At 46.7% G+C, this 17,356-nt stretch overlaps 7 non-coding genes across 7 annotated transcripts; all 7 read right to left on the reverse strand.

Annotated features, from left to right (window-relative positions):
* Positions 1-1,149: 1,149 nt before the first annotated feature.
* On the reverse strand, positions 1,150-1,221 carry TRNAA-CGC (transfer RNA alanine (anticodon CGC)). The gene has a single exon. It is a non-coding gene; the product is annotated as a tRNA-Ala (tRNA).
* Positions 1,222-3,615: 2,394 nt separating this feature from the next.
* TRNAA-CGC (transfer RNA alanine (anticodon CGC)) lies at positions 3,616-3,687 on the reverse strand. The gene has a single exon. It is a non-coding gene; the product is annotated as a tRNA-Ala (tRNA).
* A 2,395-nt stretch (positions 3,688-6,082) lies between these two features.
* Positions 6,083-6,154, reverse strand: TRNAA-CGC (transfer RNA alanine (anticodon CGC)). The gene has a single exon. It is a non-coding gene; the product is annotated as a tRNA-Ala (tRNA).
* Positions 6,155-8,550: 2,396 nt separating this feature from the next.
* On the reverse strand, positions 8,551-8,622 carry TRNAA-CGC (transfer RNA alanine (anticodon CGC)). Its single transcript has one exon. It is a non-coding gene; the product is annotated as a tRNA-Ala (tRNA).
* Positions 8,623-11,016: 2,394 nt separating this feature from the next.
* On the reverse strand, positions 11,017-11,088 carry TRNAA-CGC (transfer RNA alanine (anticodon CGC)). Its single transcript has one exon. It is a non-coding gene; the product is annotated as a tRNA-Ala (tRNA).
* A 2,395-nt stretch (positions 11,089-13,483) lies between these two features.
* On the reverse strand, positions 13,484-13,555 carry TRNAA-CGC (transfer RNA alanine (anticodon CGC)). Its single transcript has one exon. It is a non-coding gene; the product is annotated as a tRNA-Ala (tRNA).
* A 2,395-nt stretch (positions 13,556-15,950) lies between these two features.
* On the reverse strand, positions 15,951-16,022 carry TRNAA-CGC (transfer RNA alanine (anticodon CGC)). The gene has a single exon. It is a non-coding gene; the product is annotated as a tRNA-Ala (tRNA).
* Between the last annotated feature and the right edge of the window lie 1,334 nt (positions 16,023-17,356).

Here is a 17,356-nt window from a genome sequence, read left to right on the forward strand (position 1 = left end):
ATGCATTCAGGGTGTTCTGCGGTGGGAAAGGTCAGAGGGGGTGATAGTTGGTGAGCGTGCACAGCACCTCAGAATGATACCACTGCCTAGCAGGGGGACCGGTGGAGACACTATTCTCAGCCAATGCCCCTCTGTCTGAACGAGTCTGCTTTGTGTCATCCCGGTAAGAGATCAGGCTAACAGGCTTCCAATGAAAAAAGCAGACATCACACTGAAGCATGGTGCACCGTGCATGTCCACAATCATCGGCTCCAAAGAGAAGACGTTCAGCAACAGGATTTAGTATGGCAAAAGACCACATCATCCTAATTCCCATGTACAGGAAAAAGCCCACACTTGAAGAAACATGTCATATGGAGACGCCGGGGATCGAACCTGTGGCCTCATACTTCCAAAGCAGGTGCTCTACCACTGAGTTACATCCCCGCTGCCAGCAAGGACCTATGAAATCTACCAGATGCTGGCTGGCTGCTTGGGACTAACAGCGCCCAGAACTGATGGTAACTGTCGAATTGGAGTTTCCAAATGGCGGACTTCATTTTAGAGCCACCTGTTTCTGGTTGTCCATAGAAACATGCAGAAAAGCTGCCCCCCCCTGCAATCCCCCTGATCAACTAATGAAAAATATCAATATGTTCAAGGCTTTTGCTTTTAGAAGCCGGAGATAGGCCCCAGCAGCAGAGCTGGTAGGATATTCCAGCTCAAAACTAACAAGTTACAGAACCTGATCAACTTAGGTTGACAACAGAGTTACATCTGTGGCCACATCCAGTGAAAACAAATTATTTTTAAAGCTGGCCATCATATGCTACAAAGGTACAATGGTGGAGCTATACATTCGGAACCAAAACAATCGACTGAAAAGAAACGCAAGGCAATGCCAATCCTTTCACGATTCTGCACAGTTAAAACTGTGGTGTGATGGTACTCTCTGTGCATTTCTATTTGTAGTGATTGTGAAGGCATACAGGATGTTGACACTGGCAGGGACGCAAACCTCACTGATATATTACAGGCAGGTTTGCGATACGGGCACCAGCGTTTTCTCAGACAAATAGATATGAATGTCGATGATCCTATAATCATGGCCTGAGTTGCAGTGTGAAATACAAAATAACCGGGACAAAATCACACTGAAGTTTATGCAAATGGAGGTGCCGGGGATTGAACCCGGGACCTCATACATGCGAAGCATGCGCTCTACCACTGAGCTACATCCCCTTGGTGTGCGGTGAGTCTGTCCTGCAGACATCTTTTCCTGGGAGAATTCTTCCGGTCAAAGTATGCTGCCAACTGAAGCACTAGCAAAAGACCAGGGAAAACGGGAGCAAGACTGGAAAAGCACATGGTCACACTGAAGCAGTGTGCATTATGCTTCTCCATAAGAGATGACTTCCAGGGGAAGTATTCCACCAGAGGATTACCGTGCCCAAAGAGCCATCTAGTGGACAGAGACCATATGACAGTCAAAAAAAGGGAAACAATTGGAGATGCCAGGGATTGGACCCGGGGCCTCATACATGCAAAACAAGTGCTCTACCACTGAGCTACATCCCCTCGGTATGCAGTGTGTCTGTCCTGCAGACATAATTTTCAGGGAGAACTCTTCTGGTCAAAACATTCTGCCGAGTGAAGCACTAGCAAAAGAGCAGGGAAAACTGGAGCAAGAATGGAAAACCACATGGTCACACTGAAGCAGTGTGCATTTTGCTTCTCCATAAGAGATGACTTCCAGGGGAAGATTTCCACCAGAGGATTACTGTGCTCAAAGGGCCATCTAGTGGATAGAGATCATTTGACAGTCAAAAAGAGAAACAAGTGGAAATGCCCCGGGTCCTCATACATGCAAAGCATGCGCTCTACAACTGAGCTACATCCCCGCTGAGAGGACACTTCCTCATCACACCTAAAAGCTTCAGGAGGGAGTGGGCTAAGTAAGGAAAGGGGTTTGCAGTAGTGCATATGAAAAAACATGACAACTGCCAAATTACATCTTACTACTTACAATGACAAAGTTAAAGCGCCAGGTCGATCTCATCACGTTGGTGCCTGAGACATCACATAATGTGACACGGCCATCTCGGATAGATGCCCCAGATTTGAGAAGTGTAGTTATGGAGAAAAAATAAATAAATATATATATATATATATATATATGTATGTCTTCAAACACCAAAAATGAGATAGCACCATTTCGCGCAGGAATTCCTCCAGCCGAAAGCCCACAAATGTTGCTAGATAGACTGACACCTCTTTCGGATGTCCTTCTGTATTTGCTGGCTAGTGGAAAGCAAAGTGGACCCACCACTCTATAGCTCTGCCGTCATGAGTGTCCCTAGCACACTCGGCAGATGTCGCTTCTCTAGGCAGACAAGCAGTGGAATTCTGCGGAAGGTCAATGGTGCTTCCATTGGTTTTGCCACTAGGCGATCCATTGCAGCCCTAGAATGAAGCATAACCCGCTGAATGCATTCAGGGTGTTCTGCGGTGGGAAAGGTCAGAGGGGGTGATAGTTGGTGAGCGTGCACAGCACCTCAGAATGATACCACTGCCTAGCAGGGGGACCGGTGGAGACACTATTCTCAGCCAATGCCCCTCTGTATGAACGAGTCTGCTTTGTGTCATCCCGGTAAGAGATCAGGCTAACAGGCTTCCAATGAAAAAAGCAGACATCACACTGAAGCATGGTGCACCGTGCATGTCCACAATCATCGGCTCCAAAGAGAAGACGTTCAGCAACAGGATTTAGTATGGCAAAAGACCACATCATCCTAATTCCCATGTACAGGAAAAAGCCCACACTTGAAGAAACATATCATATGGAGATGCCGGGGATCGAACCTGTGGCCTCATACTTCCAAAGCAGGTGCTCTACCACTGAGTTACATCCCCGCTGCCAGCAAGGACCTATGAAATCTACCAGATGCTGGCTGGCTGCTTGGGACTAACAGCGCCCAGAACTGATGGTAACTGTCGAATTGGAGTTTCCAAATGGCGGACTTCATTTTAGAGCCACCTGTTTCTGGTTGTCCATAGAAACATGCAGAAAAGCTGCCCCCCCCTGCAATCCCCCTGATCAACTAATGAAAAATATCAATATGTTCAAGGCTTTTGCTTTTAGAAGCCGGAGATAGGCCCCAGCAGCAGAGCTGGTAGGATATTCCAGCTCAAAACTAACAAGTTACAGAACCTGATCAACTTAGGTTGACAACAGAGGTACATCTGTGGCCACATCCAGTGAAAACAAATTATTTTTAAAGCTAGCCATCATATGCTACAAAGGTACAATGGTGGAGCTATACATTCGGAACCAAAACAATCGACTGAAAAGAAACGCAAGGCAATGCCAATCCTTTCACGATTCTGCACGGTTAAAACTGTGGTGTGATGGTACTCTCTGTGCATTTCTATTTGTAGTGATTGTGAAGGCATACAGGATGTTGACACTGGCAGGGACGCAAACCTCACTGATATATTTCAGGCAGGTTTGCGATACGGGCACCAGCGTTTTCTCAGACAAATAGATATGAATGTCGATGATCCTATAATCATGGCCCGAGTTGCAGTGTGAAATACAAAATAACCGGGACAAAATCACACTGAAGTTTATGCAAATGGAGATGCCGGGGATTGAACCCGGGACCTCATACATGCGAAGCATGCGCTCTACCACTGAGCTACATCCCCTTGGTGTGCGGTGAGTCTGTCCTGCAGACATCTTTTCCTGGGAGAATTCTTCCGGTCAAAGTATGCTGCCAACTGAAGCACTAGCAAAAGACCAGGGAAAACGGGAGCAAGACTGGAAAAGCACATGGTCACACTGAAGCAGTGTGCATTATTCTTCTCCATAAGAGATGACTTCCAGGGGAAGTATTCCACCAGAGGATTACCGTGCTCAAAGAGCCATCTAGTGGACAGAGACCATATGACAGTCAAAAAAAGGGAAACAATTGGAGATGCCAGGGATTGGACCCGGGGCCTCATACATGCAAAACAAGTGCTCTACCACTGAGCTACATCCCCTCGGTATGCAGTGTGTCTGTCCTGCAGACATAATTTTCAGGGAGAACTCTTCTGGTCAAAACATTCTGCCGAGTGAAGCACTAGCAAAAGAGCAGGGAAAACTGGAGCAAGAATGGAAAACCACATGGTCACACTGAAGCAGTGTGCATTTTGCTTCTCCATAAGAGATGACTTCCAGGGGAAGATTTCCACCAGAGGATTACTGTGCTCAAAGGGCCATCTAGTGGATAGAGATCATTTGACAGTCAAAAAGAGAAACAAGTGGAAATGCCCCGGGTCCTCATACATGCAAAGCATGCGCTCTACAACTGAGCTACATCCCCGCTGAGAGGACACTTCCTCATCACACCTAAAAGCTTCAGGAGGGAGTGGGCTAAGTAAGGAAAGGGGTTTGCAGTAGTGCATATGAAAAAACATGACAACTGCCAAATTACATCTTACTACTTACAATGACAAAGTTAAAGCGCCAGGTCGATCTCATCACGTTGGTGCCTGAGACATCACATAATGTGACACGGCCATCTCGGATAGATGCCCCAGATTTGAGAAGTGTAGTTATGGAGAAAAAATAAATAAATATATATATATATATATATATATATATGTCTTCAAACACCAAAAATGAGATAGCACCATTTCGCGCAGGAATTCCTCCAGCCGAAAGCCCACAAATGTTGCTAGATAGACTGACACCTCTTTCGGATGTCCTTCTGTATTTGCTGGCTAGTGGAAAGCAAAGTGGACCCACCACTCTATAGCTCTGCCGTCATGAGTGTCCCTAGCACACTCGGCAGATGTCGCTTCTCTAGGCAGACAAGCAGTGGAATTCTGCGGAAAGTCAATGGTGCTTCCATTGGTTTTGCCACTAGGCGATCCATTGCAGCCCTAGAATGAAGCATAACCCGCTGAATGCATTCAGGGTGTTCTGCGGTGGGAAAGGTCAGAGGGGGTGATAGTTGGTGAGCGTGCACAGCACCTCAGAATGATACCACTGCCTAGCAGGGGGACCGGTGGAGACACTATTCTCAGCCAATGCCCCTCTGTCTGAACGAGTCTGCTTTGTGTCATCCCGGTAAGAGATCAGGCTAACAGGCTTCCAATGAAAAAAGCAGACATCACACTGAAGCATGGTGCACCGTGCATGTCCACAATCATCGGCTCCAAAGAGAAGACGTTCAGCAACAGGATTTAGTATGGCAAAAGACCACATCATCCTAATTCCCATGTACAGGAAAAAGCCCACACTTGAAGAAACATGTCATATGGAGACGCCGGGGATCGAACCTGTGGCCTCATACTTCCAAAGCAGGTGCTCTACCACTGAGTTACATCCCCGCTGCCAGCAAGGACCTATGAAATCTACCAGATGCTGGCTGGCTGCTTGGGACTAACAGCGCCCAGAACTGATGGTAACTGTCGAATTGGAGTTTCCAAATGGCGGACTTCATTTTAGAGCCACCTGTTTCTGGTTGTCCATAGAAACATGCAGAAAAGCTGCCCCCCCCCTGCAATCCCCCTGATCAACTAATGAAAAATATCAATATGTTCAAGGCTTTTGCTTTTAGAAGCCGGAGATAGGCCCCAGCAGCAGAGCTGGTAGGATATTCCAGCTCAAAACTAACAAGTTACAGAACCTGATCAACTTAGGTTGACAACAGAGGTACATCTGTGGCCACATCCAGTGAAAACAAATTATTTTTAAAGCTAGCCATCATATGCTACAAAGGTACAATGGTGGAGCTATACATTCGGAACCAAAACAATCGACTGAAAAGAAACGCAAGGCAATGCCAATCCTTTCACGATTCTGCACAGTTAAAACTGTGGTGTGATGGTACTCTCTGTGCATTTCTATTTGTAGTGATTGTGAAGGCATACAGGATGTTGACACTGGCAGGGACGCAAACCTCACTGATATATTACAGGCAGGTTTGCGATACGGGCACCAGCGTTTTCTCAGACAAATAGATATGAATGTCGATGATCCTATAATCATGGCCCGAGTTGCAGTGTGAAATACAAAATAACCGGGACAAAATCACACTGAAGTTTATGCAAATGGAGGTGCCGGGGATTGAACCCGGGACCTCATACATGCGAAGCATGCGCTCTACCACTGAGCTACATCCCCTTGGTGTGCGGTGAGTCTGTCCTGCAGACATCTTTTCCTGGGAGAATTCTTCCGGTCAAAGTATGCTGCCAACTGAAGCACTAGCAAAAGACCAGGGAAAACGGGAGCAAGACTGGAAAAGCACATGGTCACACTGAAGCAGTGTGCATTATGCTTCTCCATAAGAGATGACCTCCAGGGGAAGTATTCCACCAGAGGATTACCGTGCTCAAAGAGCCATCTAGTGGACAGAGACCATATGACAGTCAAAAAAAGGGAAACAATTGGAGATGCCAGGGATTGGACCCGGGGCCTCATACATGCAAAACAAGTGCTCTACCACTGAGCTACATCCCCTCGGTATGCAGTGTGTCTGTCCTGCAGACATAATTTTCAGGGAGAACTCTTCTGGTCAAAACATTCTGCCGAGTGAAGCACTAGCAAAAGAGCAGGGAAAACTGGAGCAAGAATGGAAAACCACGTGGTCACACTGAAGCAGTGTGCATTTTGCTTCTCCATAAGAGATGACTTCCAGGGGAAGATTTCCACCAGAGGATTACTGTGCTCAAAGGGCCATCTAGTGGATAGAGATCATTTGACAGTCAAAAAGAGAAACAAGTGGAAATGCCCCGGGTCCTCATACATGCAAAGCATGCGCTCTACAACTGAGCTACATCCCCGCTGAGAGGACACTTCCTCATCACACCTAAAAGCTTCAGGAGGGAGTGGGCTAAGTAAGGAAAGGGGTTTGCAGTAGTGCATATGAAAAAACATGACAACTGCCAAATTACATCTTACTACTTACAATGACAAAGTTAAAGCGCCAGGTCGATCTCATCACGTTGGTGCCTGAGACATCACATAATGTGACACGGCCATCTCGGATAGATGCCCCAGATTTGAGAAGTGTAGTTATGGAGAAAAAATAAATAAATATATATATATATATATATATATATGTATGTCTTCAAACACCAAAAATGAGATAGCACCATTTCGCGCAGGAATTCCTCCAGCCGAAAGCCCACAAATGTTGCTAGATAGACTGACACCTCTTTCGGATGTCCTTCTGTATTTGCTGGCTAGTGGAAAGCAAAGTGGACCCACCACTCTATAGCTCTGCCGTCATGAGTGTCCCTAGCACACTCGGCAGATGTCGCTTCTCTAGGCAGACAAGCAGTGGAATTCTGCGGAAGGTCAATGGTGCTTCCATTGGTTTTGCCACTAGGCGATCCATTGCAGCCCTAGAATGAAGCATAACCCGCTGAATGCATTCAGGGTGTTCTGCGGTGGGAAAGGTCAGAGGGGGTGATAGTTGGTGAGCGTGCACAGCACCTCAGAATGATACCACTGCCTAGCAGGGGGACCGGTGGAGACACTATTCTCAGCCAATGCCCCTCTGTCTGAACGAGTCTGCTTTGTGTCATCCCGGTAAGAGATCAGGCTAACAGGCTTCCAATGAAAAAAGCAGACATCACACTGAAGCATGGTGCACCGTGCATGTCCACAATCATCGGCTCCAAAGAGAAGACGTTCAGCAACAGGATTTAGTATGGCAAAAGACCACATCATCCTAATTCCCATGTACAGGAAAAAGCCCACACTTGAAGAAACATGTCATATGGAGACGCCGGGGATCGAACCTGTGGCCTCATACTTCCAAAGCAGGTGCTCTACCACTGAGTTACATCCCCGCTGCCAGCAAGGACCTATGAAATCTACCAGATGCTGGCTGGCTGCTTGGGACTAACAGCGCCCAGAACTGATGGTAACTGTCGAATTGGAGTTTCCAAATGGCGGACTTCATTTTAGAGCCACCTGTTTCTGGTTGTCCATAGAAACATGCAGAAAAGCTGCCCCCCCCTGCAATCCCCCTGATCAACTAATGAAAAATATCAATATGTTCAAGGCTTTTGCTTTTAGAAGCCGGAGATAGGCCCCCGCAGCAGAGCTGGTAGGATATTCCAGCTCAAAACTAACAAGTTACAGAACCTGATCAACTTAGGTTGACAACAGAGGTACATCTGTGGCCACATCCAGTGAAAACAAATTATTTTTAAAGCTGGCCATCATATGCTACAAAGGTACAATGGTGGAGCTATACATTCGGAACCAAAACAATCGACTGAAAAGAAACGCAAGGCAATGCCAATCCTTTCACGATTCTGCACAGTTAAAACTGTGGTGTGATGGTACTCTCTGTGCATTTCTATTTGTAGTGATTGTGAAGGCATACAGGATGTTGACACTGGCAGGGACGCAAACCTCACTGATATATTACAGGCAGGTTTGCGATACGGGCACCAGCGTTTTCTCAGACAAATAGATATGAATGTCGATGATCCTATAATCATGGCCCGAGTTGCAGTGTGAAATACAAAATAACCGGGACAAAATCACACTGAAGTTTATGCAAATGGAGGTGCCGGGGATTGAACCCGGGACCTCATACATGCGAAGCATGCGCTCTACCACTGAGCTACATCCCCTTGGTGTGCGGTGAGTCTGTCCTGCAGACATCTTTTCCTGGGAGAATTCTTCCGGTCAAAGTATGCTGCCAACTGAAGCACTAGCAAAAGACCAGGGAAAACGGGAGCAAGACTGGAAAAGCACATGGTCACACTGAAGCAGTGTGCATTATGCTTCTCCATAAGAGATGACTTCCAGGGGAAGTATTCCACCAGAGGATTACCGTGCTCAAAGAGCCATCTAGTGGACAGAGACCATATGACAGTCAAAAAAAGGGAAACAATTGGAGATGCCAGGGATTGGACCCGGGGCCTCATACATGCAAAACAAGTGCTCTACCACTGAGCTACATCCCCTCGGTATGCAGTGTGTCTGTCCTGCAGACATAATTTTCAGGGAGAACTCTTCTGGTCAAAACATTCTGCCGAGTGAAGCACTAGCAAAAGAGCAGGGAAAACTGGAGCAAGAATGGAAAACCACATGGTCACACTGAAGCAGTGTGCATTTTGCTTCTCCATAAGAGATGACTTCCAGGGGAAGATTTCCACCAGAGGATTACTGTGCTCAAAGGGCCATCTAGTGGATAGAGATCATTTGACAGTCAAAAAGAGAAACAAGTGGAAATGCCCCGGGTCCTCATACATGCAAAGCATGCGCTCTACAACTGAGCTACATCCCCGCTGAGAGGACACTTCCTCATCACACCTAAAAGCTTCAGGAGGGAGTGGGCTAAGTAAGGAAAGGGGTTTGCAGTAGTGCATATGAAAAAACATGACAACTGCCAAATTACATCTTACTACTTACAATGACAAAGTTAAAGCGCCAGGTCGATCTCATCACGTTGGTGCCTGAGACATCACATAATGTGACACGGCCATCTCGGATAGATGCCCCAGATTTGAGAAGTGTAGTTATGGAGAAAAAATAAATAAATATATATATATATATATATATATATATGTCTTCAAACACCAAAAATGAGATAGCACCATTTCGCGCAGGAATTCCTCCAGCCGAAAGCCCACAAATGTTGCTAGATAGACTGACACCTCTTTCGGATGTCCTTCTGTATTTGCTGGCTAGTGGAAAGCAAAGTGGACCCACCACTCTATAGCTCTGCCGTCATGAGTGTCCCTAGCACACTCGGCAGATGTCGCTTCTCTAGGCAGACAAGCAGTGGAATTCTGCGGAAGGTCAATGGTGCTTCCATTGGTTTTGCCACTAGGCGATCCATTGCAGCCCTAGAATGAAGCATAACCCGCTGAATGCATTCAGGGTGTTCTGCGGTGGGAAAGGTCAGAGGGGGTGATAGTTGGTGAGCGTGCACAGCACCTCAGAATGATACCACTGCCTAGCAGGGGGACCGGTGGAGACACTATTCTCAGCCAATGCCCCTCTGTCTGAACGAGTCTGCTTTGTGTCATCCCGGTAAGAGATCAGGCTAACAGGCTTCCAATGAAAAAAGCAGACATCACACTGAAGCATGGTGCACCGTGCATGTCCACAATCATCGGCTCCAAAGAGAAGACGTTCAGCAACAGGATTTAGTATGGCAAAAGACCACATCATCCTAATTCCCATGTACAGGAAAAAGCCCACACTTGAAGAAACATGTCATATGGAGACGCCGGGGATCGAACCTGTGGCCTCATACTTCCAAAGCAGGTGCTCTACCACTGAGTTACATCCCCGCTGCCAGCAAGGACCTATGAAATCTACCAGATGCTGGCTGGCTGCTTGGGACTAACAGCGCCCAGAACTGATGGTAACTGTCGAATTGGAGTTTCCAAATGGCGGACTTCATTTTAGAGCCACCTGTTTCTGGTTGTCCATAGAAACATGCAGAAAAGCTGCCCCCCCCTGCAATCCCCCTGATCAACTAATGAAAAATATCAATATGTTCAAGGCTTTTGCTTTTAGAAGCCGGAGATAGGCCCCAGCAGCAGAGCTGGTAGGATATTCCAGCTCAAAACTAACAAGTTACAGAACCTGATCAACTTAGGTTGACAACAGAGGTACATCTGTGGCCACATCCAGTGAAAACAAATTATTTTTAAAGCTAGCCATCATATGCTACAAAGGTACAATGGTGGAGCTATACATTCGGAACCAAAACAATCGACTGAAAAGAAACGCAAGGCAATGCCAATCCTTTCACGATTCTGCACAGTTAAAACTGTGGTGTGATGGTACTCTCTGTGCATTTCTATTTGTAGTGATTGTGAAGGCATACAGGATGTTGACACTGGCAGGGACGCAAACCTCACTGATATATTACAGGCAGGTTTGCGATACGGGCACCAGCGTTTTCTCAGACAAATAGATATGAATGTCGATGATCCTATAATCATGGCCCGAGTTGCAGTGTGAAATACAAAATAACCGGGACAAAATCACACTGAAGTTTATGCAAATGGAGGTGCCGGGGATTGAACCCGGGACCTCATACATGCGAAGCATGCCCTCTACCACTGAGCTACATCCCCTTGGTGTGCGGTGAGTCTGTCCTGCAGACATCTTTTCCTGGGAGAATTCTTCCGGTCAAAGTATGCTGCCAACTGAAGCACTAGCAAAAGACCAGGGAAAACGGGAGCAAGACTGGAAAAGCACATGGTCACACTGAAGCAGTGTGCATTATGCTTCTCCATAAGAGATGACTTCCAGGGGAAGTATTCCACCAGAGGATTACCGTGCTCAAAGAGCCATCTAGTGGACAGAGACCATATGACAGTCAAAAAAAGGGAAACAATTGGAGATGCCAGGGATTGGACCCGGGGCCTCATACATGCAAAACAAGTGCTCTACCACTGAGCTACATCCCCTCGGTATGCAGTGTGTCTGTCCTGCAGACATAATTTTCAGGGAGAACTCTTCTGGTCAAAACATTCTGCCGAGTGAAGCACTAGCAAAAGAGCAGGGAAAACTGGAGCAAGAATGGAAAACCACATGGTCACACTGAAGCAGTGTGCATTTTGCTTCTCCATAAGAGATGACTTCCAGGGGAAGATTTCCACCAGAGGATTACTGTGCTCAAAGGGCCATCTAGTGGATAGAGATCATTTGACAGTCAAAAAGAGAAACAAGTGGAAATGCCCCGGGTCCTCATACATGCAAAGCATGCGCTCTACAACTGAGCTACATCCCCGCTGAGAGGACACTTCCTCATCACACCTAAAAGCTTCAGGAGGGAGTGGGCTAAGTAAGGAAAGGGGTTTGCAGTAGTGCATATGAAAAAACATGACAACTGCCAAATTACATCTTACTACTTACAATGACAAAGTTAAAGCGCCAGGTCGATCTCATCACGTTGGTGCCTGAGACATCACATAATGTGACACGGCCATCTCGGATAGATGCCCCAGATTTGAGAAGTGTAGTTATGGAGAAAAAATAAATAAATATATATATATATATATATATATATATGTCTTCAAACACCAAAAATGAGATAGCACCATTTCGCGCAGGAATTCCTCCAGCCGAAAGCCCACAAATGTTGCTAGATAGACTGACACCTCTTTCGGATGTCCTTCTGTATTTGCTGGCTAGTGGAAAGCAAAGTGGACCCACCACTCTATAGCTCTGCCGTCATGAGTGTCCCTAGCACACTCGGCAGATGTCGCTTCTCTAGGCAGACAAGCAGTGGAATTCTGCGGAAGGTCAATGGTGCTTCCATTGGTTTTGCCACTAGGCGATCCATTGCAGCCCTAGAATGAAGCATAACCCGCTGAATGCATTCAGGGTGTTCTGCGGTGGGAAAGGTCAGAGGGGGTGATAGTTGGTGAGCGTGCACAGCACCTCAGAATGATACCACTGCCTAGCAGGGGGACCGGTGGAGACACTATTCTCAGCCAATGCCCCTCTGTATGAACGAGTCTGCTTTGTGTCATCCCGGTAAGAGATCAGGCTAACAGGCTTCCAATGAAAAAAGCAGACATCACACTGAAGCATGGTGCACCGTGCATGTCCACAATCATCGGCTCCAAAGAGAAGACGTTCAGCAACAGGATTTAGTATGGCAAAAGACCACATCATCCTAATTCCCATGTACAGGAAAAAGCCCACACTTGAAGAAACATATCATATGGAGACGCCGGGGATCGAACCTGTGGCCTCATACTTCCAAAGCAGGTGCTCTACCACTGAGTTACATCCCCGCTGCCAGCAAGGACCTATGAAATCTACCAGATGCTGGCTGGCTGCTTGGGACTAACAGCGCCCAGAACTGATGGTAACTGTCGAATTTGAGTTTCCAAATGGCGGACTTCATTTTAGAGCCACCTGTTTCTGGTTGTCCATAGAAACATGCAGAAAAGCTGCCCCCCCCCTGCAATCCGCCTGATCAACTAATGAAAAATATCAATATGTTCAAGGCTTTTGCTTTTAGAAGCCGGAGATAGGCCCCAGCAGCAGAGCTGGTAGGATATTCCAGCTCAAAACTAACAAGTTACAGAACCTGATCAACTTAGGTTGACAACAGAGGTACATCTGTGGCCACATCCAGTGAAAACAAATTATTTTTAAAGCTAGCCATCATATGCTACAAAGGTACAATGGTGGAGCTATACATTCGGAACCAAAACAATCGACTGAAAAGAAACGCAAGGCAATGCCAATCCTTTCACGATTCTGCACGGTTAAAACTGTGGTGTGATGGTACTCTCTGTGCATTTCTATTTGTAGTGATTGTGAAGGCATACAGGATGTTGACACTGGCAGGGACGCAAACCTCACTGATATATTACAGGCAGGTTTGCGATACGGGCACCAGCGTTTTCTCAGACAAATAGATATGAATGTCGATGATCCTATAATCATGGCCCGAGTTGCAGTGTGAAATACAAAATAACCGGGACAAAATCACACTGAAGTTTATGCAAATGGAGGTGCCGGGGATTGAACCCGGGACCTCATACATGCGAAGCATGCGCTCTACCACTGAGCTACATCCCCTTGGTGTGCGGTGAGTCTGTCCTGCAGACATCTTTTCCTGGGAGAATTCTTCCGGTCAAAGTATGCTGCCAACTGAAGCACTAGCAAAAGACCAGGGAAAACGGGAGCAAGACTGGAAAAGCACATGGTCACACTGAAGCAGTGTGCATTATGCTTCTCCATAAGAGATGACTTCCAGGGGAAGTATTCCACCAGAGGATTACCATGCTCAAAGAGCCATCTAGTGGACAGAGACCATATGACAGTCAAAAAAAGGGAAACAATTGGAGATGCCAGGGATTGGACCCGGGGCCTCATACATGCAAAACAAGTGCTCTACCACTGAGCTACATCCCCTCGGTATGCAGTGTGTCTGTCCTGCAGACATAATTTTCAGGGAGAACTCTTCTGGTCAAAACATTCTGCCGAGTGAAGCACTAGCAAAAGAGCAGGGAAAACTGGAGCAAGAATGGAAAACCACATGGTCACACTGAAGCAGTGTGCATTTTGCTTCTCCATAAGAGATGACTTCCAGGGGAAGATTTCCACCAGAGGATTACTGTGCTCAAAGGGCCATCTAGTGGATAGAGATCATTTGACAGTCAAAAAGAGAAACAAGTGGAAATGCCCCGGGTCCTCATACATGCAAAGCATGCGCTCTACAACTGAGCTACATCCCCGCTGAGAGGACACTTCCTCATCACACCTAAAAGCTTCAGGAGGGAGTGGGCTAAGTAAGGAAAGGGGTTTGCAGTAGTGCATATGAAAAAACATGACAACTGCCAAATTACATCTTACTACTTACAATGACAAAGTTAAAGCGCCAGGTCGATCTCATCACGTTGGTGCCTGAGACATCACATAATGTGACACGGCCATCTCGGATAGATGCCCCAGATTTGAGAAGTGTAGTTATGGAGAAAAAATAAATAAATATATATATATATATATATATATGTATGTCTTCAAACACCAAAAATGAGATAGCACCATTTCGCGCAGGAATTCCTCCAGCCGAAAGCCCACAAATGTTGCTAGATAGACTGACACCTCTTTCGGATGTCCTTCTGTATTTGCTGGCTAGTGGAAAGCAAAGTGGACCCACCACTCTATAGCTCTGCCGTCATGAGTGTCCCTAGCACACTCGGCAGATGTCGCTTCTCTAGGCAGACAAGCAGTGGAATTCTGCGGAAGGTCAATGGTGCTTCCATTGGTTTTGCCACTAGGCGATCCATTGCAGCCCTAGAATGAAGCATAACCCGCTGAATGCATTCAGGGTGTTCTGCGGTGGGAAAGGTCAGAGGGGGTGATAGTTGGTGAGCGTGCACAGCACCTCAGAATGATACCACTGCCTAGCAGGGGGACCGGTGGAGACACTATTCTCAGCCAATGCCCCTCTGTCTGAACGAGTCTGCTTTGTGTCATCCCGGTAAGAGATCAGGCTAACAGGCTTCCAATGAAAAAAGCAGACATCACACTGAAGCATGGTGCACCGTGCATGTCCACAATCATCGGCTCCAAAGAGAAGACGTTCAGCAACAGGATTTAGTATGGCAAAAGACCACATCATCCTAATTCCCATGTACAGGAAAAAGCCCACACTTGAAGAAACATATCATATGGAGACGCCGGGGATCGAACCTGTGGCCTCATACTTCCAAAGCAGGTGCTCTACCACTGAGTTACATCCCCGCTGCCAGCAAGGACCTATGAAATCTACCAGATGCTGGCTGGCTGCTTGGGACTAACAGCGCCCAGAACTGATGGTAACTGTCGAATTTGAGTTTCCAAATGGCGGACTTCATTTTAGAGCCACCTGTTTCTGGTTGTCCATAGAAACATGCAGAAAAGCTGCCCCCCCCCTGCAATCCCCCTGATCAACTAATGAAAAATATCAATATGTTCAAGGCTTTTGCTTTTAGAAGCCGGAGATAGGCCCCAGCAGCAGAGCTGGTAGGATATTCCAGCTCAAAACTAACAAGTTACAGAACCTGATCAACTTAGGTTGACAACAGAGGTACATCTGTGGCCACATCCAGTGAAAACAAATTATTTTTAAAGCTAGCCATCATATGCTACAAAGGTACAATGGTGGAGCTATACATTCGGAACCAAAACAATCGACTGAAAAGAAACGCAAGGCAATGCCAATCCTTTCACGATTCTGCACAGTTAAAACTGTGGTGTGATGGTACTCTCTGTGCATTTCTATTTGTAGTGATTGTGAAGGCATACAGGATGTTGACACTGGCAGGGACGCAAACCTCACTGATATATTACAGGCAGGTTTGCGATACGGGCACCAGCGTTTTCTCAGACAAATAGATATGAATGTCGATGATCCTATAATCATGGCCCGAGTTGCAGTGTGAAATACAAAATAACCGGGACAAAATCACACTGAAGTTTATGCAAATGGAGGTGCCGGGGATTGAACCCGGGACCTCATACATGCGAAGCATGCGCTCTACCACTGAGCTACATCCCCTTGGTGTGCGGTGAGTCTGTCCTGCAGACATCTTTTCCTGGGAGAATTCTTCCGGTCAAAGTATGCTGCCAACTGAAGCACTAGCAAAAGACCAGGGAAAACGGGAGCAAGACTGGAAAAGCACATGGTCACACTGAAGCAGTGTGCATTATGCTTCTCCATAAGAGATGACTTCCAGGGGAAGTATTCCACCAGAGGATTACCGTGCTCAAAGAGCCATCTAGTGGACAGAGACCATATGACAGTCAAAAAAAGGGAAACAATTGGAGATGCCAGGGATTGGACCCGGGGCCTCATACATGCAAAACAAGTGCTCTACCACTGAGCTACATCCCCTCGGTATGCAGTGTGTCTGTCCTGCAGACATAATTTTCAGGGAGAACTCTTCTGGTCAAAACATTCTGCCGAGTGAAGCACTAGCAAAAGAGCAGGGAAAACTGGAGCAAGAATGGAAAACCACATGGTCACACTGAAGCAGTGTGCATTTTGCTTCTCCATAAGAGATGACTTCCAGGGGAAGATTTCCACCAGAGGATTACTGTGCTCAAAGGGCCATCTAGTGGATAGAGATCATTTGACAGTCAAAAAGAGAAACAAGTGGAAATGCCCCGGGTCCTCATACATGCAAAGCATGCGCTCTACAACTGAGCTACATCCCCGCTGAGAGGACACTTCCTCATCACACCTAAAAGCTTCATGAGGGAGTGGGCTAAGTAAGGAAAGGGGTTTGCAGTAGTGCATATGAAAAAACATGACAACTGCCAAATTACATCTTACTACTTACAATGACAAAGTTAAAGCGCCAGGTCGATCTCATCACGTTGGTGCCTGAGACATCACATAATGTGACACGGCCATCTCGGATAGATGCCCCAGATTTGAGAAGTGTAGTTATGGAGAAAAAATAAATAAATATATATATATATATATATATATATATGTCTTCAAACACCAAAAATGAGATAGCACCATTTCGCGCAGGAATTCCTCCAGCCGAAAGCCCACAAATGTTGGTAGATAGACTGACACCTCTTTCGGATGTCCTTCTGTATTTGCTGGCTAGTGGAAAGCAAAGTGGACCCACCACTCTATAGCTCTGCCGTCATGAGTGTCCCTAGCACACTCGGCAGATGTCGCTTCTCTAGGCAGACAAGCAGTGGAATTCTGCGGAAGGTCAATGGTGCTTCCATTGGTTTTGCCACTAGGCGATCCATTGCAGCCCTAGAATGAAGCATAACCCGCTGAATGCATTCAGGGTGTTCTGCGGTGGGAAAGGTCAGAGGGGGTGATAGTTGGTGAGCGTGCACAGCACCTCAGAATGATACCACTGCCTA

The sequence above is a fragment of the Ambystoma mexicanum genome, assembly GCF_040938575.1.
Source record: "Ambystoma mexicanum isolate Mex_15411 chromosome 12 unlocalized genomic scaffold, UKY_AmexF1_1 Mex_chr12_unloc.1, whole genome shotgun sequence".
Taxonomy (NCBI): domain Eukaryota; kingdom Metazoa; phylum Chordata; class Amphibia; order Caudata; family Ambystomatidae; genus Ambystoma; species Ambystoma mexicanum.